Raw genomic sequence first — 22156 nt, 5'->3', positions numbered from 1 at the left:
GATGTAGAAGCTGAGTCTGCTGTTCATGTAGGCTGGTCCGGCGTTGTGGAGTGCTTTGTGTGCGTGGGTGAGGAGCTTGAAGGTGATCCTCTTGTCGACGGGGAGCCAGTGTAGGTCTCTCAGGTGGGGGATGATGTGGCTGCGGCAGGGGACGTTGACGATCAGTCGAGCGGAGGCGTTTTGGATGCGTTGTAGTCGTCGTAGGTGTTTGGTTGGGATTCCTGTGTAGAGTGCATTGCCATAGTCCAGTCTGCTGCTGACGAGGGCCTGTGTCACCGTTCTTCTTTTTTCGGTCGGGCTCCACTTGTAGATCCTGCGGAGCATGCGGAGGGTGTTGTAGCAGGAGACGGCATTGACCTGTTTAGACATGGAGAGGGAGGAGTCGAGGATGAATCCTAGGTTGCGTACATGGTCGTGGGTGTTGGTGCTGTTCCCAGTGTGGACGGCCACCAGGAGTCGTCCCAGGCTGAGGGGGTGGGTCCGAGGATGAGTACCTCCGTCTTGTCAGAGTTCAGCTTTAGACGGCTGTTCCTCATCCAGTCGGCGACGGCCTTCATTCCCTCGTGGAGGTTGGTTTTGGCGCTGTGCGTGTCCTTGGTGAGGGAGAAGATGAGCTGGGTGTCATCAGCGTAGGAGATGATATTGAGGTCGTGTTGGCGGGCCACTTGTGTGATGGGGGCCATGTAGACGTTGAACAGCGTCGGGCTGAGGGATGAGCCCTGGGGGATGCCGCAGATGATGTCGGTGGCCTGGGATCGGAAGGGCGGGAGGCGGATGCTCTGGGTTCTGCCGAAGAGGAAGGACGTGGTTAAGTCAAGGGCCTTCTCTTGGATTCCGGCTTCTAGGAGGCGTGTCTTTAGAGTGCGATGGCAGACTGTGTCGAAGGCGGCTGACAGGTCCAGGAGGATGAGGGCTGATATTTCGCCGTTGTCTAGTTGGCGAGTGATGTCATCTGTGGCGGCGATGAGGGCTGTCTCGGTGTTGTGGTTTCATCTGAACCCGGACTGGGACTGGTCCAAGATGTTGTTGTCTTCCAGGTGGCGGGCCAGTTGCATGTTGACGATTTTCTCGATGACCTTCGCCGGGTACGGGAGCAGGGAGTTGGGCCGGGAGTTCTTGAGGTCCTTGGGGTCCGCCTTGGGCTTCTTGAGGAGGGCGTTGATTTCGACGTGTTTCCAGCTTTCCGGGAATGTCGCTGTTTCGAAGGAGATGTTGATGACCTTCTGTAGTTGGAGTGCGATGGCAGCGTCTGCTTTGTTGAATACGTGGTGTGGGCACGGGTCTGACGGAGATCCTGAGTGGATGGAGTTCATGACCTTGCGTGTCTTGTCGTCGTTGACGTTGGACCAGGAGGTCAAGCAGTTGGCGCTGGTGGTGTTCACAGGCGAAGTGGGGTCTGGCGTAGTCGGGGCGGTCATGATGTAGAAGCTGTCATGGATGTCAGCGATCTTGTGGTGGAAGAAGATGGCCAGTGAGTTGCACAGTTCTTGTGAGGGCGGTATGTCGTTGGCGTTGGCGCTTGGGTTGGAGAGTTCCTTTACGATGCTGAAGAGCTCTTTGCTGTCATGTGCGTTGTTATCCAGGCGGTCTTTGAAGGTGAATCTCTTGGCTAATCTGATGAGGTGGTGATGTCTGCGGGTGGCTTCCTTGTGGGCTGCGTGGTTGTCCGGAGTGCATTTGTGGAGCCATATCTTCTCCAGCTTCCGGCATGCGCGTTTGGAGGTCTGCAGCTCGTCCGTGAACCAGGTGGCTCTCTTGCTGGCGTGGTTGTTGGAGGGTTTCTTGAGTGGGGTGAGGGTGTTGGCGCAGTCATCGATCCACTGTCTGAGGTTGCGGGCTGCGGTGCCTGGGTTGGTGGGGTCGGTGGGTGGGTGGGTTTTGGGTGAGGGTGGGGATCAGCTGGTCTTCGGTGACTTTGCTCCAGCAACGGCGAGGTAGCTGTTGGGTGCGGTGGTCACTTGTTTGGTTTATTGAAGGTGAAATGGATGCAGCGGTGGTAAGTCCAGTGGAGTTCGGTGGTGTGGTCGAAGGTGACGTGGGTGCCTGTGGAGAAGATGGGGTCCAGCGTGTGGCCAGCGGTGTGGGTGGGAGTGGTGACGAGTTGTCTGAGGCCGAGGTTGGTGAGGTTGTCGATCAGGGTGGCGGAGTTGGCGTTGTTGTTCTCGAGGTGGAAATTCAGGTCCCTGAGGAGGATTTAGTCCATGGAGGCGAGTGCGTGGGAGCTGGCGAGGTCGGCGATGGAGTCACTGAATTGAGCTCGGGGTCCAGGGGGTCTGTAGATGAGTGTTCCTCTGAGGGTGGTGTTGGGGTCGGTGTGGATCCAGAAGTGCAGGTGTTCGGCGGTGTTGATGGTGTCGTCTGCATGGGTGGCGACCTTGAAGGTGGACTTGTGGACGATGGCTATTCCTCCTCCGATTTCGTTGGCGCGATCCCTGCGGGTGATTTTGTAGCCGTCCGGGTTGGCTATGGCGATGTCTGGCACCGAGGAGTCATTCCGACAGGTCTCGGTCAGGAAGGCCACGTCTGGGGCAGAGGTGTCGAGTAGATCCCGGAGCTCGACGGCGTGTTGGCGTGCGGAGCGGGTGTTGAGGAGTATGCAGCGGAGGTGGTTGGGTCCAGTCCTTGGAGGTTTGGTGGCTCTGTCGCAGGTGAAGCTGCAGGTGTGGCAGGAGAAAGGTCCGTGAGTCCATTTTGGGGCAGCTTGGAAGCAGGTGTGCTTTCGGCCGGTGTTGAGTGCATAGAGGGTGCTGGCATCGTAGCGGAGTCTGGTGTGGTGGCATTCGCGGGGTCCAGGGGTTTTGCTGGGCACGGTCCAGGCGCAGACATCCTTGCCTTTGGCGCACCTTCGGCGTGCCAGCGGCGCGGCCGCTGCGCAGCCTCCATAAGAGGGGGATAGGGAGGGAGGAGCAACTGGCAGGCAGGAGTGGAGTGGCCAAAGGGGAGCAGGGGGGCGGGGCCGCAGGGGCGCAGCGCCGGGAAGGAGCGGGAAATGGTGGGAAAACAGGCAGGCAGCATGGAGCTGGTACGAGGCAGCTGGCGGCCGTTTGGTGGCGTGGGGAGCGACCTGCCTGCGAGCAGGGTCAGAGGTCGCTGATCAGAAATAAGGCAAGAGGTTATCCAGCTGAAATATTGACAAAAGCTGAACAAAAAGTTGCTTTATAAAAAATGGAAGAAATACTGAAGCCAAGTGCGAAAAAATCTCATAAACGTGAGGTCTTTGTACTGAAATACTCTTCACAAGCATCCCAGATTAAAACAATAATCAGAAAACGTTGGGAAATTATAGATCATGCACCTGATTTTGCCGACCCCTTCCAAGGCCCGCCATTATTTGCCCATAATCGATCCAGAAACTTACATGAATTATTGAAACCCAAAAATACTGGTGAAAAACAGACAAACAAAGGAATGAGGAAGCGCCTTAATTGTGGCCAGTGTAGTAATGTGATTCTGGGAGATGTGTTTATGCATCTACACACAGGCAAGAAAATGAAACTACAACATACATCAGATTGTAATACGCAGAGAGTGATTTATGCTATCAAGTGCCCTTGCGGATTGGTGTATGTAGGCAGCACGAGCCGCAAAATTAAAATGCACATAATAGAATATAAAGGTCGAATCTGCAAGAAGAACACCACTTCCTCTCTTGTATCACACTGGTTACAGGCTTCACATACCATACCACAACTACGATTCACTATCTTAGAACAAATAAAGTCTAGATTAGGCACAGTCACAAACACAGCCTTAGCACGCAGGGAAACATACTGGATAAAACTGCTTGGGACAGTGACCCCAGGTGGGCTTAATGATCACTATGAACTCTTATGTTTTCTCTGAATATTATTCAACAACCTTCAGCTTTGTAAAGTATTTGCACTCTTCTCTTTCCTTTTTTTCATATAAGTTGATCATTTTTATCACGCAAAATATTTCCTTTTGGCACTTTCTTTAAATTCTCTGAATTTTAGGTCTACGGGAGGTATGGTGTCTCCATTTTGTAATCAACTATTTACCTTCTGGTTGACCTGGTCTTACGTATACAACAGATACTGCACGCCTTTTTACAGTGTTATACCGTTCTCGGTAGCAACATGGTGTATTTTTGCTATGGATTTATGGATAATAAAGTTTGATTTGAACTTTCTTACTTGGACGCATTGAGAAAACGTCTTTTAAAATACACGCGGTCCCTTTAAATTCGGTATGGATGACGGGTAGTTTGTACGAATCACGGCAGTAGAGGGATTGCCATAGGAAGTGAGAGGCGCAGTGGCGTCTTTGAATTATCAATAGACACGGTGAAGATCCACTTATTTTTAGTTCACTGCATAGTAGTGAAGCTGTGTTTATTCCACAGTTTTATCGTAACCGTTAGGTTAACGCGATACCTCATTTTCCTTTCAGAACTCTCTAAATCCATTATCGCAGGACGATCGGTGTGCCTCATGTCGAGTTTGTGATATATCACATAGACTCGGTAAGAACTTCGGTACCTTTTGCCGATCAGGCGACTGTTTGTTGCATTTCCCAATAGTTCGGGGTTACACATGACTTGAACTTTTTGTTTCCAGGATGTAGACCGTATCTTGAGCGAACACATGTATATGTAGGTGTAGACGTTTTTCTTCGGTAAGACGGGTAAGAGATATATCAACATTTTTGGTTATTTGTTGCATTGCACGTTGATCCACCCAGGCACTGAGGCCGTTCCTCACATTCATCTGCTCACTTTTATTTTAGCTACACGTTCGGCAGCCTGTTGGAGGGTAAGAATTCCTCGTTTGGAACCCATTTCATTTTTTGACTAACCGGGGTTTTTCATTCACCAGGTCTCTTTGGTCGGTTAATGTATAGCTAATTCAGCCTGCCCACGTGATTTTAATGGAATAGGCACTGTTGTGGTTCTCGTGTATTGTACTTGTGTCATGTTCTTTTGATTTCCTTTAAACTCACATCTTTACATAAAGGGTATGTTGGTGATATGCCCTATAACACACACACTATTGCTCACTTCTTTTTTTAAATCTCTTTCTCTGCAGTTTTTGAGTTCAAATTCTATTTTACCATATTGGAAACTGTTTTGTATTTGTTACATTTAAACTTACTGTGTTGTAGGTCCTTGAGGAGGACACAGCTGTACGATTCAAGCGTCTACATGCTAATAACATTTATCCCCTGATGAAGGGTTCAATTTGAACCCGAAATGCATTGGGATTGTCCTTTAGAAATCTGCTGAATGTGTATAATTATTCATGGGTTTTTTGAACTTGCAAATGTGATTTCATTATTTAATGCATCACAATCAAGTGTATAACTGTAAATATTGTTGATTCAAATCTCATGTATCGCACATGTAATATATGATTGATCACTGAATGATAAACAAATATGCTTTAGAGCACATGAGACTTTTTGAATAATTTGATTAATTTGCTTAGACATTATTATCAGTCGCTGTGCTCCACGTAGGTTGTGGTTTTCCACAGCCTTTACAGTTTATTTGTCCCAACTGGGAGCATTAGTCAGTCACCTCCACTAAAAGATCTGAGCAATTTATTATTCCACCGTTCATATGGTAAAATAAGGGACTCTCCATCTTACTCTTCGCAAGCCCACCTTTGCTTGGAACACTAAGAAATGGAGAGAGTGAGAGAGTGAGAGAGAGAGAGAGAGAGAGAGAGAGAGAGAGAGAGAGAGAGAGAGAGAGAGAGAGAGAGAGAGAGAGAGAGAGAGAGAGAGAGAGAGAGAATGAAAATCCCAAATCTGAATGTACTCTAGACCTTCCTTTGATACACAATCAATTAATTTTCCGAATGTCCTAAACTAGTGGGCGGTTTTGTGACAGGTACCCTAATACTCAAAATACCCAAACAGACAATGCACATCTGTCTAAAATCAGACTAAGATCATCAGATTCATTTCCCATATCTACATTGACCAATCTCATCTAGTGATTGCTATTGAATTTATTCAGTTGGAGTTGGGAGGCTTGTCGCACTCTGTCCATTAGTGTTGAAACACCACAGCTGTGTACGTTTATATTTAAACAGAGCTTTAAGTGGGCCCCGGACCCTCAGGGTCTCAGACCCAGTAATAATTTAAAGCAGACAACGAAACGTCCCTTTCGGGCCCTGTATTCATATCCTTAACTTTCATGCAAAAACACTGATCTATTTCTGAACAATGGCTGTAATAAACGTTAAGCTAATCTATGTCGTTGCTGCTTATATTTCACAACATTTTCTTAATATTGCATTCCCTATGAATGTCTGATTTTTCCAATATGTTATATTACTTTTGTTGTTCTTCTGGCAACATATTAGTCTTGTCTAGTGCATAATTTGATTTCATTTGTATCCAGGTGTTTATAACGGAGCACAATTGAGTTGAGGAAGGCAGTTCTTGTCATGGACAAAAAGGTGATCAGAATACGTGACCTTCCAATTCTTGGCCTCTCTGCAAACCGCATAGCCAATGGTCATGTGTGCCAGTTGCAGTTGTAATTCTGTGCAAATGTGTGCATAGAGTGGGACTCGATTTTTTTAGTGTATATGTTCAAGCAACTCTCTTAATTATATAGGCCACGCCCCTTTCAGGGACCCTTATTTTTTTCGTTTCACTTATAGCCCCGTCTTTAAAAATGACCATTATCATAGGTTCTGAAATCAATTAAGGACTCGCGTCTTCTTCTGTCACAGTTGAGTTGCTGGGACAGTGGCCATTTCTAATGATTTAATAACACCAAAGATTATTTTACTGGAGAATGTTATGAATTACTTTGCTAAATCGCACCACATCAATTTATATGTGTATGTGGATATGTGTCCCCAAATGTACTGTTCTGTCCGCCACCCTTGCTAATTGTGTTTAGACCCTTTGTGCGATCTTCTAGCAGTAGTTTGATTTTTCATAACTCCTATACCTTCAGTGAGATGATATCCCTCCACTATCCTTCTCAATCCAAATAACTAACATATTCACCACTCAAATTACTTCCATATTTCACTATTCTAATCCTTTATGGGTTCCGGAGTAGCGTGCCCCCTCGCCGAAAAAGCGCTTTGACACCTCATCAGGGGCAGTAAGCATAATGGAATTACAATACAATACAACGGTGTTGATGGACAGCACCCCCACTTTAAAAATTATTCCAGTGCTATTAAGGCGAGATATGATGCTGAGCACTAGGGAGAGATTTCAGACAAGCTGTAATGAAGAACAACAGGCCCGGTCACGTGCTCTTCTAAAGCCGAGCTGAAATGAGCCATAGAAAAGTAGCAGGTGTAAGTTAAAAGTTTGATTTAATCAATTTTTCAGATGGTTACCCATGCTTAGCAGCGGTTCTTTGATATGCACATCTGCTCACACAAAGGGCAATGGATGCTCCAGTGCAGGAATAACACGGCAAGTTGAGGAACACTAAAGATGAGAAGTGGCTAGGCCTCGAGGGCTTGCAACTCCGGGTGCATTAATTTTCAAACAAAGACTAGCTATGGAAAGTGTTTAACTGTTTATTGTTTAGAAAAACAAATTATGAGTCCCCATGGAAGCAGCCAGTAAAGCTCCTTTTGTAGTAACTCTGGCTGCCAGACAGATATTCTGCTACTGACCAAAATTCACACAAAAGGTCCAAAGGATGTGGCGTGATGGTCAGAGCTGCCGACCTTGGCAGTGGGGAACAGGGGGCCTCATTTATGAGAAATGACGCATCGCTGCGTGAAAGCAGCGATGCGTCCCTTCTCAGTGCGCACTCCTTGCGACATGATTGATGCGTCATATTTACAGTATGACGCATCATGTCGCAAGGAGTTACAGATACGTCAGTATTTCTGACATATCTGTAAGCGCAAAAGTCACGCATTGCTGGGGTGTGTCACAAAAGTGACGCAACTTCAGCAATGTGTCCTTTCACATGGGGAAAGCCCCATGTGAAAGGGCTTGCGTCAGTCTTACGCCTGCTGTGAGGCAGGCACAAGATTTTGACGCAACAGCATCCCAAAAGTGACGCAGTGAAATCTCATAGATTTCACTGCGTCACTATTACGAGGCTTTTTGCGGGGGAACGCCCCCTCTGCATACATTATACCTGACGCAGGTATAATGTAGCGCAGGGGTTTACAAAATCACGCATCTGCTTAGATGCGTCACTTTGTAAATGTGGTGCAACAAGGCACATTTTTGACTCCACTGGTGCGTCACTAAAAGTGACGCACCAGTGGCGTAAAAGTGACGCAAGGTCTCATAAATGAGGCCCCTGGTTCGAGTCTCGGTGTCGGCTCAACATCCTGTGATTATGGGCAAATCACATAATCTCCCCGTGCCTACCAAAAAATGAATGTATCCTTGTATAACATAACTGGTGCTCATGTAAAGCGCTCCGATACCTTCGTGTCGATTTCGTGCTATATAAAACAGCAACAAAAAAATAATGTCCCTATAGTTTCCTGGCTGATCGGATTACCCTGCTACAATTTTCAAGCACTGCTCTCCCCAGTGCATATAGGTATCGCTATGTAGAGTTCAACCTTCTAATAAGAAACATCCTGGAATAGGAAATGGAGCTGACTACTGGGGTATGACAGTCAGGGGAAATATGAAAATTCTTCATGCATAGCTGGACATGTTCTGTATTTGCCAATTTCGCATACACCGGTGGAAAATCGCCCGAATATTGCAAGTTTGTGGGTATTCACAAACCTTTCAAAGGAGATTTCCACCCTGAATGAATTTAAAGAAGTACCCCTGGCAATGGCTGTAGCGATCTGTATCCAAGGTGAGAAGAGAGAGGGCACCCCTAAAATTAGAGGGGTGGAGAGGAAGGATTTTTTCTAAAGCTGAGAAACATGTTTATCAGTTGATAAAAAGAAAAAAATCCATCCGCGATTCCACTTTTGTCTTTTATTTACATATGTGTCGATATACATCATGTGCATACACCCATACAACATGGTGAGTTGCAGAATCCAGAATTGAGGAAACCTTTGTACATTTTTAATGCTAGGAGGACATTTTCCCGGGGCCTAGGAGGAATCTGTGTGAGTACATTAACAACTGTTTGTTTTAATCAGACCCATTTTTGCTAAGCAACATCTGCCAAAAACAACATTTCTTTGTAAAATCAGGCATTTTGATTAGAACCAGGGCTTGGAATGAGTGGAAGCAGAGTTCCGACAGTAATTGTTCTGCTGGAACTAAGGGGCTAATTTATGCGCCACACTGCGACATATTTGAAAAGTGACACATCTAGGCAGATGCGCCACTTTGTAAACCCCTGCGCTGCATTATACCTGCGTCAGGTATAATGTATGCAGGGTAGGCCTTCCCCCGCAAAAAAGAGTCGTAGAAGTGGTGAAGTGAAATCTACCAGATTTCACTATATCACTTCTAGGACGCTACAGCATCAAGTTCTTATGCCTGCCTCACAGCAGGTGTAAGACTGACGCAGGCCCTTTCTCATGGGGTTCGCCTCATGTGAAAGGACGCATTGCTGGAGTTGCATCTGTTTTCAGACACACTCCAGCAATGCGTCAATTGTGCTCCTACAGATCCATCAGTAATACTGACGTATCTGTAAATCCTTGAGACATGGAGCGCCTTACAGTAAATAAGGCGCATCCATGGTGTCGCAAGGATGGCGCTATGAAAAGTGTTGCATTGCTGGTTTCCCCCAGCAATGCAATACTTTTCATGAATGACGCCCTGAGTGCCTCATTTACAAGTTTTTGTGCAGGGAGAGCAGCAAATCACTTTGCTGCACTGCCTTGCATCAAATGGTAGGGGCAGTAATGTGCTGTATTTATGGTATACGGCACATTCCTGCCCTTTCCCACAGTGCTGGCACAGATTTGGCTGCCTTACACCGACACAGGCACCCTTGCACCATAGTGCAAGAGTGTCTGTGTTGTTGGCAGAATTATCTTTGTGTAGGAAGAGACACCTTCCTGCAAAAAACAATCCTTGGAGGAGTTTTCCTCCTTTTATGTGTGCTGTAGAATGCAAAATACATAGAAAGGAGAACGAGGATAAATAAACTTATTTCTCCTCGTTATGCCTGCCCTGGGGAGTTGTACAGGGGCTTTTTGCAAGCCAATTGCACTGCTGATACGTAACTTCTTTTGATGCACCGGCGGCACAGAGTGCAGACCCATATCTACAAGGATACGCAAAGCCACTTTGCGTGGTTTTTCATGGTCTCGTAGATACAGTAAGGCAAAGCAGTGCAAGTTACTGGGCTGCCTTACTCTACGCCCAAGAGGCGTTCCATGGACATTACTGTGGGTGTTCCCATGTAACACACATGGATTGAGATGCATTCCCAGATTTACAAGGACTTGTAAAACTGGGAATTCATCAAAAGCCTACGCCTCCCCAAGGGAGGCGTAACAAGGAGAAATAATGTAGGGGCATACTTACAAAAACTTGGGGGAAGTTAAAGGGCCCGATGCAAGATGGCCACAGACTAGTGCTACTCTGCAGAATCTTGCATGCAATCCGCTCAATATGCTGTATTGATCGCTCATCCAATGTAGAAAAATGGCTTTACACATGGGGGAAGCGGTGAAGAAGTGTTGGAGTCCAACAGCAGGACCATGCAAGGCAGCATGACGAAAGAAGTTGCACACCGACAGTGGACCGATTAGGCCGCACGGCACCAGAAAATGGCGGTGGCGACTGGGGCTGCAATCGCAACCCACCTTTGAGCGATCTGGCTGGTGAGGTGAGCGGTGCTGAATCTGGGCAGCTGGGTGAGGCTGCGCTGATGGCTGAAGACACAGCGGCTCCTTAAGGTTGATTGGAAAGTACCACCAGACGACGAGACAAGTCGGCCGGCCCCATTGCTCCGAGGGGGCGGCTCTGTGATACCAGGCCGGCTCGTGCTGGCCCTTGGGTCAGGGAGGTAGGCAACACCTGACAGGTGCCACTGTGTGGAGTGAGCCTCAGACAGTGGCTGCAGAGCAGGGTGACCTAGAACGGGCACCCGCTGTCTGCCCCTGTGGCTACATAGCATGATGAGGCCCTGCATCTGTGACATGAGGCCTAGAAAGCCCAACAGTGCTCCCGGTGCCTGGGCCAAGCAAGCATCACAAATATGCTGTGGTGTCACAGAGATGCCTTGGCTCACAGCCTGCCTGGGCTGAAGGCAGATACAACAGTAGAGAGTGGTGGTAGTTCTTGTCTGGAGGTACTGAGGAAAAGGCTGATCTCCCCAGTATGTCTCCAGCCCACACTGCTCTCCGTGTGAGTGGCTTGCCCTCTCCAGTAATAAATAGCACCAGCAGTACTTAGTGCCTGCACTCTGCACAGCTGCAGGGGTACTCCATAAGAGAGCGAGACAAATTTGACGGTAGGCATCTGCGCGGACCACTCTGCTATGGGAGCTATAGCCAGCGCATGAACACCCAGCACAGTGAGGGGGCCGTAAATAAAAGATAACGGGGCAACCTCCTGGGAGCAAATAGGCAGTGGCCCTTCTGTAACTGCATTGTGTAAATGCGGTGGATCGGGCCCAGCGCTCTTCCCCTGCACAGCAGCATTTGTTTGAACACTGAAATTGGGACACCAAGTCTAACTCAAAAGATCAAATACGCGCCCCCTTGGGAAGACGGACACCTCACCTTTGAGACCAAGTGCACCACCAAACCCCATAGGGAGTTTTTATTGGAGATACACATTCTCAAGGGCCCACTACGATGAAGTGCACTCTGTAGGCTATGCAACAAAGCCTGCAGCTTATCAATGGTAAAATAGACACAGTAAACTTGTGCATTGATCACATCACCACTAAACTAGACAAACAAACAGCTTGGCTAACAGAAGCCGAACAGCGCATCTCCATGGCAGATGACATCCTACAGGTCATGAAGGAGAAATGTCTGAACATGGAGAAGGTCTTGGAGCAAATTCAGGCCAGAAATGAGGACCTCGAAGCAAGGTAGTGCCGGAACAATCTGCAAATTACCGGGGTCCTGGAGACTCCCAACACTGGTAAGCTGGAACTCTATGTTGAGCAGCTGCTGTGGGACATTTTTGGGGCAGCTCACTCTTCTCAAATGTGTTAATAGTGGAAAGAGGACATTGATCGCTGATAGCGAGCCACATCCGAGGGCACTCCTGTGTCCCATTATAGTGCAGATCCTAAATTACTGCAATCGTGACAGAGTACTTCACCTTTCAAAGGAGAAACAAGCCACACAACATCAGAGAAACAAAATTCTTCTTTCGGGACTTTACAGTGGCAGGACAGGCCGCCTGTTGAGAATACCGCCCTGTGATAAAGAAACTACTACAAGAAGGAATAACATATGCCATGTTGTACTCAGCCAAAATGCACATTTATTATCAAGGCAGCCAGAGAGTTTGCGCCACCCATAAAGCAGCAATGGACTTTGTGATAAAAATTGCCATAAGTCGAAAACCTCTACCAGAAGCGGAATCCTGAGCTCTTCCAATGCATCATGCCCTGTGCATGCTGTTTGAACATGATCAGAACCCCTTATGTGCTATGGGGGGCCCATGGTACGTAAAGTTCTGTTAGTTATGGTGGCTGGTCGGAGGAGCTGTTGGGGCAACCACCCTGTACGTGAGTTGTACATGACTGTTGCTGAGCGCCTGTGCCGACATCTGTGGAGTGCTGGGAGTCGATGGGAGCCAAAGGCGCAGCATCCCAGGATCCCTTCACCCAGCGTGGGGATTTGCCCTCCAGTGATGATGTGGAGCCTATTCTCTGCACTCCTCACTGAAGGACCTGTTGTATAAAAAGTGGTCATTTGGTTCCCTGGACACCTCCATCTACCTGGAGGTTACTCGAATCTCTAGCTGCTGCCATGTGGGAGCACCCCTTTTACTTTAGTTGAGTTATTGATCTGTACCAGAGCTGCATGCAAAAATTTCAGCTGGTAACAACATTCTATGTTTCGTTAAGCTGGGGAAATGGCTTTAGCAAGTTGGGGATGCTGAAGTGGGAGGGGGTGGGCCTTTGGTTTTGAGTCAATTGCCTACAAAAGATTGCTTTAAGGTGTAGACATGTACAATGCTTTGCTGAGAATGGGTGAGTCCATGTGGGTTAATGGGAACTAAGAAAGTTGCTGGGTCTCTCCACTGTTGCTCAAATAACTTTGTTAACATGGAATGTAAGAGGGTTAAATAACCCTCAAAAAATAACATCAGGTTCTAGCCTACCTACACAGGCTCAAGTTACAAATTGCACTGTAGCAGAAGACACACCTCACTAGTCATACCACAGATGCAAGATGAGTGGGATACTGAGAGCCTCCTCCTACTCTCCATATGACAGAGAGTACTTATATTGGTTAAAACAGGGGTGCCTTTAATAGCAACACATTCAGAGACAGAAGACCATGGCCACTATATGATATTACAAGGCAAGCTATGGGGTACACTGATGACTATTATCAATACTCATGGCCCAAATGTTGATGATCCTGGATATTTTACACATATATGGCTACGGCTGCAACCCTTACAGCCATCGGCCATTATTTGGAGTGGATACATGAAACTACATTGGAATCTAAATATGGATTTGCGGATTGGCAGGGTAAGCAATTGATATTCGGCGGTTCCATAATCCAGGAGTGAAAGAAGGGACAGTCACCTTGTCGGTACACAGTTCGTGGTCCCAGTTGGACTACTAGCTGGCGATGAGGGAATTTCAAACTTGGGTACAGGACATTACTCATTTGCCCAAAATGTTATCCGACCACGCACCAGTATATTTGGTGATATCTATTCCTACACATATCCCCACACAGTTTCATTGGTGCCTACACACCCGGCACTATTGGACCCAGTATTACAGTATTGCATTTACCATTATTACAAACATGGTGGACAGTGCGGTGTATTGTGGAAAGCATTTAAAACCACTACACGTGGAGTGTGTATAGGAGCACAAGCAGGTATTCTGAAATACATGATGGCACTGCTGCAAAAAATAGAAACACTGCAGAATTTGGAGCAAGAATATGAGACTAACCCTAAGACTGGTACACTGGGAGCCATTAGGGAACAGATCACTGCATTTAAAGACACAGCAGAGCAAGAGGCCTGACATCTATCATGTAGGCAAGTCACCAGAGCATACAGAGAGGGAGGGAGACCAACCACTACCTGGCTAATAAGTTGAAAGAGCAGTAGGTGTACACACATATAACTAGTGTCAACAAATCTGATTGTACACCCTGCTTTGACACAACTATGATTGGGACAGAATTCTCTGCATTCTACACACAACTGTAAGGGTCCCGGGGTGCGGCATCAGCAACCGAAATCTCAGTGTATCTTCATAAAATCACCCTAGCATGGCTATCTCGGTGTCAGAGGGAGTACCTCACTCAGCTTATCAATGTGGACGAAATCAAAGATCCATATCTACCTTCCCGAACAGTATGGCCCCTGGATAAGATGGCCTATCTGGGGAATTTAATAAAGAATTTGTTGAGCTGCTAGCTTGCACCTCCAAAAGATGTTTGAGGGAGCATACACTACACAAACCCTGCCTCCACTCCTTCGGCAGGCACTTATAATAATTCTACTGAAGCCCTATAAACCCTCAAACCAATGTCCCTCCTACCCGCTGCTGTCACTTATCAACATTGACACTATAATCCTTGCCAAGATACTCGCCACTAGGCTCCAATCACTACTCAGTAATATCGGCCGGACCAATCCAGATTGATTCTCATCCACTCAACTGCACAGAATTGTGCACTATTTTTGCACTTTTACATTAACTGGTCTCTTCTATGAAAACTGCGGCAAATCTTTTGGATGCGCAAAAGCCTTTGATTTCAGCTAATGGACCTACATATTTACCAATCTACAGAGGACGAGTATCCCCCAGCTTTTACTCAATGGATACACCTATTGTACACTGGTCTGACAGCCCGGGTAAGGGTAAATGGCATCATCTCTGCAATAATAAAAATACAGAGAGGCATGATACTGTGGTGTCCACTTTCTCCGATTCTATTCACGCTGGCACTGGAGCCCCTGGTATAGGTAATACACCAGAGACATACAGAAGCCTCCTGAGATTTCACCTTCGCCCACTGGTGATATCGATGTATGCAGATGGTCCTCTATGTCTGAGAACCAGAGTCCCGCCTTGCACTGCCTATCCGCAAATATATTCGCTGTGAGCGACTCTCCGAATTTAGTACAAACTGGGCGAAATCATGTATGTTGCCTTTCATTACACACACTGAGCCCTGCGCTCTGGAATTCCCATTGGAATGGTGTACGGACCCTGTAAAATACTTAGGTATCTTGATACAAAGAGAGCCAGGGTTGGTAGTTTTGTATAATTATGGTAAAGTGATTTCCAAATTAGAAGACCAAGTGTGGAGATGGTTGTGGCTGCCACTGTCAATAGCAGACCAGGTGGTCACTCTTAAAATGACAGTCCTGCCCAATTACCTCTACCTGTCCAACATACCCATACTACTTACACAAGATTTTTTTTTAAAACGCTTAAGTCCCATATGATCTCTCTAGTCTGGGTGGTGAACAGCTTTGAATTGTGTGGAGCACGCATGCTCAAGTTGGCTTTGGCACCCCAGATCTGTCTCTTTACTATTTGTGTGCACAGGACCAATCTGCACATTGCTGGTTCTACCCCTCTGTGTACACACCACATTTGGCAATTGAATATGATGATGCATACCCTGTAGCACTCAAGGCCTTGATACCGCAAACCCGAGAGGGTGGAAAATGCACAGAAATTAATTAATTTAAAAGCAAAACGAGAGCAAGGGGTGCAATGAGTAAGAGAGCGAACACCCACTGTATGCCTTGGCCCTTCCACTGACACACCATCCTTCAATTTCGGTCGCTTCTGAACCAAAGGCGCTGCATTTACTGGCCAAAGCAGAGTTGAAAACAATGGGGGATGCCTGACAGGCATTTTATTAAACTGACAGCAATCCCACAGCAGCATTGCCACTCATATCTTATGCAATTCACATATATTCGCCTTCATGCATCTCTACATGAGCTGTAACTGCAATTTCTGGCAGCACCACCCACCTTGAGTGCACATCGGACACTCCTCTCTACTTCCACATGTAAGAAACTCATCGCCAGATTATACAACACATCACAACAGGATGAGCTGATGATTAGGCAGACACTGCTGGAAAATTAAATGATGCCCTAGACCCACCCCTCAGCCTCGCAGAGTGGACATTCTGCTGTGCTTTGATGGGGATGCTTACCTCAAACTGCAACTGACGTACTATGCACTTCAAGTTCTTACAGCAGATATACTATACCCCTGCCAGATTACTTAAATATGGGTACAGAGTAGATGACAATTATGTGAGATGTGGGTCTCCGGATGCTGATTTTACATTTAGTGATCTACCAGTATTGGGTACAGGTTACACGAGTTTTTACAGATGTGATGATGAAGACAATCCACTGCACCTTCAAAATGTATTTATTGGGGTATGTAAAGCCACTGAAGCCAGCAAATCGGACACTGGAGATGGTAACTCTATTGCTGGCCAAATGGAGGGTAGCTATGCATTGGGGTCAGAAATCATATTTAGGGTCCAACAGTGGTACCGGGACATAGCATATTGTAGAGACCAATCAGAAACATATACAGAAGAACAGCAGTGCGTCTCATGACCCAAATATATCTAGGCACCGATAACCACAGTGATACTATTGTTATGTTAACAGGGGTGATAAGAGCTCTATGGTATATAAAAAAAAGTGACTGAGTAAGGCGAGCTGAAATCGATGTCTTAAACAATTTGCACCATAAGTGATCCCAAACATCAACGGATAGTGAGATAGAAAGATCAGTTTCCCAGGCAGTTTCAGTAACAGTTTTAGGTCTAAGCGCAATATTAGCTAACAAAAGCTTATAAACTAGAGCAGCTTACTATATATACTATAATATAATATATACTATACTAAATCCCTATTGAATTTTACTCCGCCTTGCATTCTATTTTTATCCCCCACCTTTTACAACTTTTCAACTCCTTTATTGTGAACGCTAAGGCTTCTGGCTCCTTTTTGGACGCCCTGATAATCATAATCCCCAAGCCTGACAAAGATCATTCTTTATGTAAAAACTTTCGCCCCATTTCCCTGATTAATTACGATTGTAAGATCTTTGCCAAAATTCTAGCTGCCCGTCTCGAATCCCTTATCCCTCTTCTAATCAGCACGGATCAAGTCGGTTTTGTGAAGGGTAGACTTGCTGCTGATAATGCCCGTGTTTTTGCCAATGTTATTTCACACAGTAAACACTTTAAGGCCCCCCTAGCCGTCCTCTCCTTGGATGCTGAGAAAGCTTTTGATCGCATTAATTGGAATTTTATGTTTAAATCATTACAATGGTTTGGTTTTGGCCCCTCTTTTATCTCTTTAGCTAAACTCCTGTACTCAGCTCCACGTGCCAGCGTTTTTGTCAATAATCAATTTTCAAAAATTTTCCCCCTTATCTAGAGGAACGAGACAAGGATGCCCTCTTTCCCCTTTATTATTTATTTTCTGCCTTGAACCCTTCCTGATTAGAATCCGCTCAAACCCCCTAATTAATGGGTTCCAATTGTCGTCGATTGAGACGAAAATTTCGGCCTACGCTGATGACATCCTGGTTTACATGGCCAATCCTGTCTCTTCCCTCCCTCCCTTTTTGGAAGAAGTCCGCTTGTACTCCTCTGTCTCTGGCTATAAACTTAATCTCTCCAAAACGGAGGTTTTACCCTTAAATTCAACTTGTTACCAATATATGTTTGCATCAACTGATTTTGCCTGGTGTCCTTCCAAGATCAAATAATTGGGTATTTGGTTTTCCTCTTCGTTGGGTGAAACCCTTAAATTGACCTTTGCCTCCTTTACTCAAAAAATTCAATCCCTCCTTCAATCCTGGTCTCCCCTTTTCCTCTCCTGGTGGGGTCGATTGGATACCATTAAAATGATGATTTCCCCTCATATTTTGTACACTGTTTCAATGCTCCCCCTGAAGATCCCTAATTTATATTTTAACCGGCTGAACTCCATTTGCTCCAAATTTTTGTGGAATAATAACCGACCCCGTATTGCTTTACATAAGCTTATACTCCCTAAATCTGAAGGTGGAGTTCGCTTTCCTGATTTTAAATCATACCACTCTGCCTTTCTAATAAAGCAATCTTTTTCTTTGGCTTTTAATTTCAATGATACCCCTCTGCCCAAATGGATCGCCATTGAACGGTCCTTGTTAAAAGATTTTACTTTCCAACAATCTCTTTTTATGTCAAATTGTTCATTTCTGACTAATCACCCTGTACTGAAATATTCACATACTCTGCTGCACACTGTATTCTCGAAAGATTTATCCCCCTTGCAATGTTTTCTCTCATCAAGTGTGTGGTACAACAAATATCTTAAGTATAAGGGTAAATCTTTTTATTTCAAGTATTGGAAAGAAAAGGACATTGTATTTGTATACCAATTTTTTTCTGATTCAGCCATCATTTCATTTCCTGTAATGCAAACCATGTTTGACCTACCTGTTCATTTTAGCAAAGAATATGACATTATCACTTCCGCTATTATATCTCATTTGTCTACCCTTCCTACTTTTGATTCCCTCCCTTCCCTTACTCCTTCCACTCCTCTATACCCTTTGTTTTCCCAACAAATCCCCAAAGCTGCTCTAGTTTATAAGCTTTTGTTAGCTAATATTGCGCTTAGACCTAAAACTGTTACTGAAACTGCCTGGGAAACTGATCTTTCTATCTCACTATCCGTTGATGTTTGGGATCACTTATGGTGCAAATTGATTAAGACATCGATTTCAGCTCGCCTTACTCAGTCACTTTTTTTTATATACCATAGAGCTCTTATCACCCCTGTTAACATAACAAAATTCTCCTCCTCCCTCTGTTGGTCCTGCTCCTCTCACCCCGGCACGCTCAAACACCTACTGTTTGATTGCTCCTCTGTTCTTGCTTATTGGAACTCAGTTTGGGATTTTTGCATGTGTATTTTTCATTTCTCTGTCCCATTCTCATTGCTACACGTTTTTTTAGGCTCCCAATCTGATATTTTAGACTTACATTCATATAATGCTAAACTATTTGATCTTTTCATTGCAACTGCTTTTAAAGTAATTTTGTCTTGTTGGAAGGATAATACTAAACTGTCTGTTCATACATGGTGGAATTTCATATGTGATGAGCATAGAATTGCAATTGCTTCTTCTTCCTCTGTCTCCTTAAAAATTAAATCCGATCTTACCTGGCTTCCTTTCTCTAACTTCTTATCTTCCCCCTCCCCTTCCTAACCTTTCCTTCTTTTCTTTCTTTCTCTCTCTTTCTTTTTCTTTTCTTTTGTAGTGTAGCTCCTATTTTCCCAATAGGCTCTGCGCATTGGAATAGTGCCTACAGCAGTAAAGGCCTAGGCCAGACGTTAACTAGGTCTACTACTGTCGATACTAGACTTAATTTTTGGGTTTGCCAGCTAAGCTCAGAGTTCGCTAGAAACTTTCTCGAATGTTCAAGGAAGGATTAACTCCCCTGATTAGACAAGAAGGGATTTAGTTTCTGACAACCATAGAACATGACAACTTTGCTCTCCCCTAATCAAGAGTCAATCTCGAGAGTCGTGTGAGCACAAGGCAATTATTTTACTCAGTCAGTACGTGCATTCTTAGTCTCATCAGAATGTAGAGAAAAGGAAGAGACGGGCGTGTTCAATAAAAGATGTTATTTATTGATCAGTCTCTTTTCTCGTACAAGAGAAATGGATCGATATTATTGCAATACTTATAGTTAAGTAAAGTCCATACATTAGAAGCAATAGTATAAAATAATACTGTAAAAACATTGATATGGTTTCTGAGCCATATGATGTTTAAAATGAATAAAATATATTTACATATACATATACATTTGACTAAACGTACTCAACTGGTGTTTCTAAATACGCCTACCCCGTGTACCTGACCTAAGTCTAATGCGTGGGCGGGAATAGAAAGTTACAGTTTAGTTTAAGTTTGTTTTTGCCAAGTGAATAACTAAAGAATTCTCTAGGAGGGGTTATTCAGTTCTGTACCTGGAATTTAGGATGAATGAGGAATGGTATCTCTTTCTCTGCTCTCGATATTCCAGGCTGCCTGCGAGGGCTGCCCAGAAGCGCCGGTGCTGGGTCTCTCGGCTTGAGATAGCAGCGCGTCTCTCAGCGCGTCAGGAAGGCGGGGCTGCTGCCTGCGGGGTCTGCTTCTGCTCTCGGCTTCGGCAAGTATGGCTGCTCCGTCTTGTCACCACGCGTGTGTTTGCATAGGGCAAGGTCGGCAATATTTATACCTTAAAGGTGCCGGGATTGACGTAAGGATGGACATAGGTACGTCAATAAAGATGTCATACGACTTGCTCGTTAGCACATTCTTTACTAAAGTTCTCTGTGAAATCAAAACAATGGCCGCACGGATTATCCAGGTTGTCATAGGTTTGATTTGTTATGAGAACGTCGTATGCCTTATCAGGGGCTGGAGGAATATCGCTTGTCTAATTAGATCTCAAGCGTTATGACCTAATCAGATAACACGTTCCTGTGCCGTAGTGTGACTGCGTCAGATAACGGTATCTGCATCATGGGGAATTTCTTGCCTCATGGGCTGACTGTTAGTTAACTAGCTAGGTAGCTTAACCAGAATAGGGTCAGGAATAGGGGGATCGATTCAGAACCTATAGAAATACACGACACCCACTCCACGCTAACTATGGTCATATCTACTAATCTATGCATAGTATAACATAGTACAACATACTATAGAGTATAGTGTATACCTTACCACCCCAAAATACATAAATGCATTTCGAAATTTTCAAATATACTGAAAAAATTGCAGTCATATATATCGTATGCACTTAAGCTATGAATTAAATGCAAAAGTAAACACGCATTGTTATGCATTATTGCTTGTTGGTATATGAGAAATACACATGAAATGGCTCTTAATATGGCTATACAGAAAAAAGTCGAAACCATTTCATCACATAAAATCTATTGCGAACATACCAGCGGGCAGCTAAAGTCTATAAAGTCTATAAAGTATCTAAAATAGAAATCTTAGTTCTCTAGGAATAGTCTCTTACTTTAAGCAGAAAATCAGTGTCCCGGGAAAAAATATATAGAAAAATATTTTAGGGGCTTGCTGAAAAAAGTTGCTGTCCGTGAACTGGATTGTAATTGTTCATGTGACTTTATTTTTAAAGTTGAAGGCCGAATTCAGGGAACGCCGTGTGCGAGTTTACTCAAAAGTCTCTATTTCTGTTCCGGAGAGAACATCATATCATTCAGGCTTTCGAAAAAACTGTCAACAGCTTCATGGGAAAGTTCCTCTAAGTCGGAAATAGGTGTAACCATGCATTCATGCGCATGATTGTCTGCATTGACATTCTGATTTGCATTGCTGACAGAAGGTCGTACCTGTTCGATGCTGCTTTCATCTTGAACTTCACTACTCTTCAATCGCAGTGGTGAAGATTCCAGGAATGCCGTCATCAGAATTGGCAGCCTTTGAGGGCAGCACAGTGCGTGAACCTTGGTAGGAACCAACAGTGTATCTGCATCCACCGGCGCATCCGATTGTAGCGTCAGACAGGTGTCTAACACGCATTCTTCTCCGCATAGCAGACACCTTAGTACAGGTAAAACACACCTTTGCCACATTGGTCGAAATGATAGAAACCAAGTCATGTTTAGGTCTCTAAGCCGGGATAGTCCCAGGATTTTTGATATCCGGTCCCGGTATCCAATGGCTAGGATCGTATCTTCCATTGTCGCGAGAGTTTGATCTGTGACATGGGTTGCCATAACGAAAAATAAGGACTAGGAATAGGATTCCTGCAATTAGTCCTAGGATCAGGGGAAGTCCGCCAAAAATCGAATGGACGAAGTCTGGAAAAATACCCAGTATGGCTTTGAATGGTGTTAATGCCATCGAAAATACTGTCTTAAATACCTTTGAGACCCCTGTGGTATCAGAAATATTTAAGATTTCGCTCAGGATTTCCGCGAAATGTACGGGGGAATTAGTTGATAATAATGTATGTATCTCTGCAGTCGTCCTTGCGACTTGTAGATCATACGTTTCTTTAGAGGACGTGAGCCTTGTAGGCGT

The sequence above is a fragment of the Lissotriton helveticus genome, chromosome 3_1, assembly GCF_964261635.1.
Source record: "Lissotriton helveticus chromosome 3_1, aLisHel1.1, whole genome shotgun sequence".
In the NCBI taxonomy this organism is placed as follows: Eukaryota; Metazoa; Chordata; class Amphibia; order Caudata; family Salamandridae; genus Lissotriton; species Lissotriton helveticus.
Note: the sequence above shows the minus strand (reverse complement) of the source record.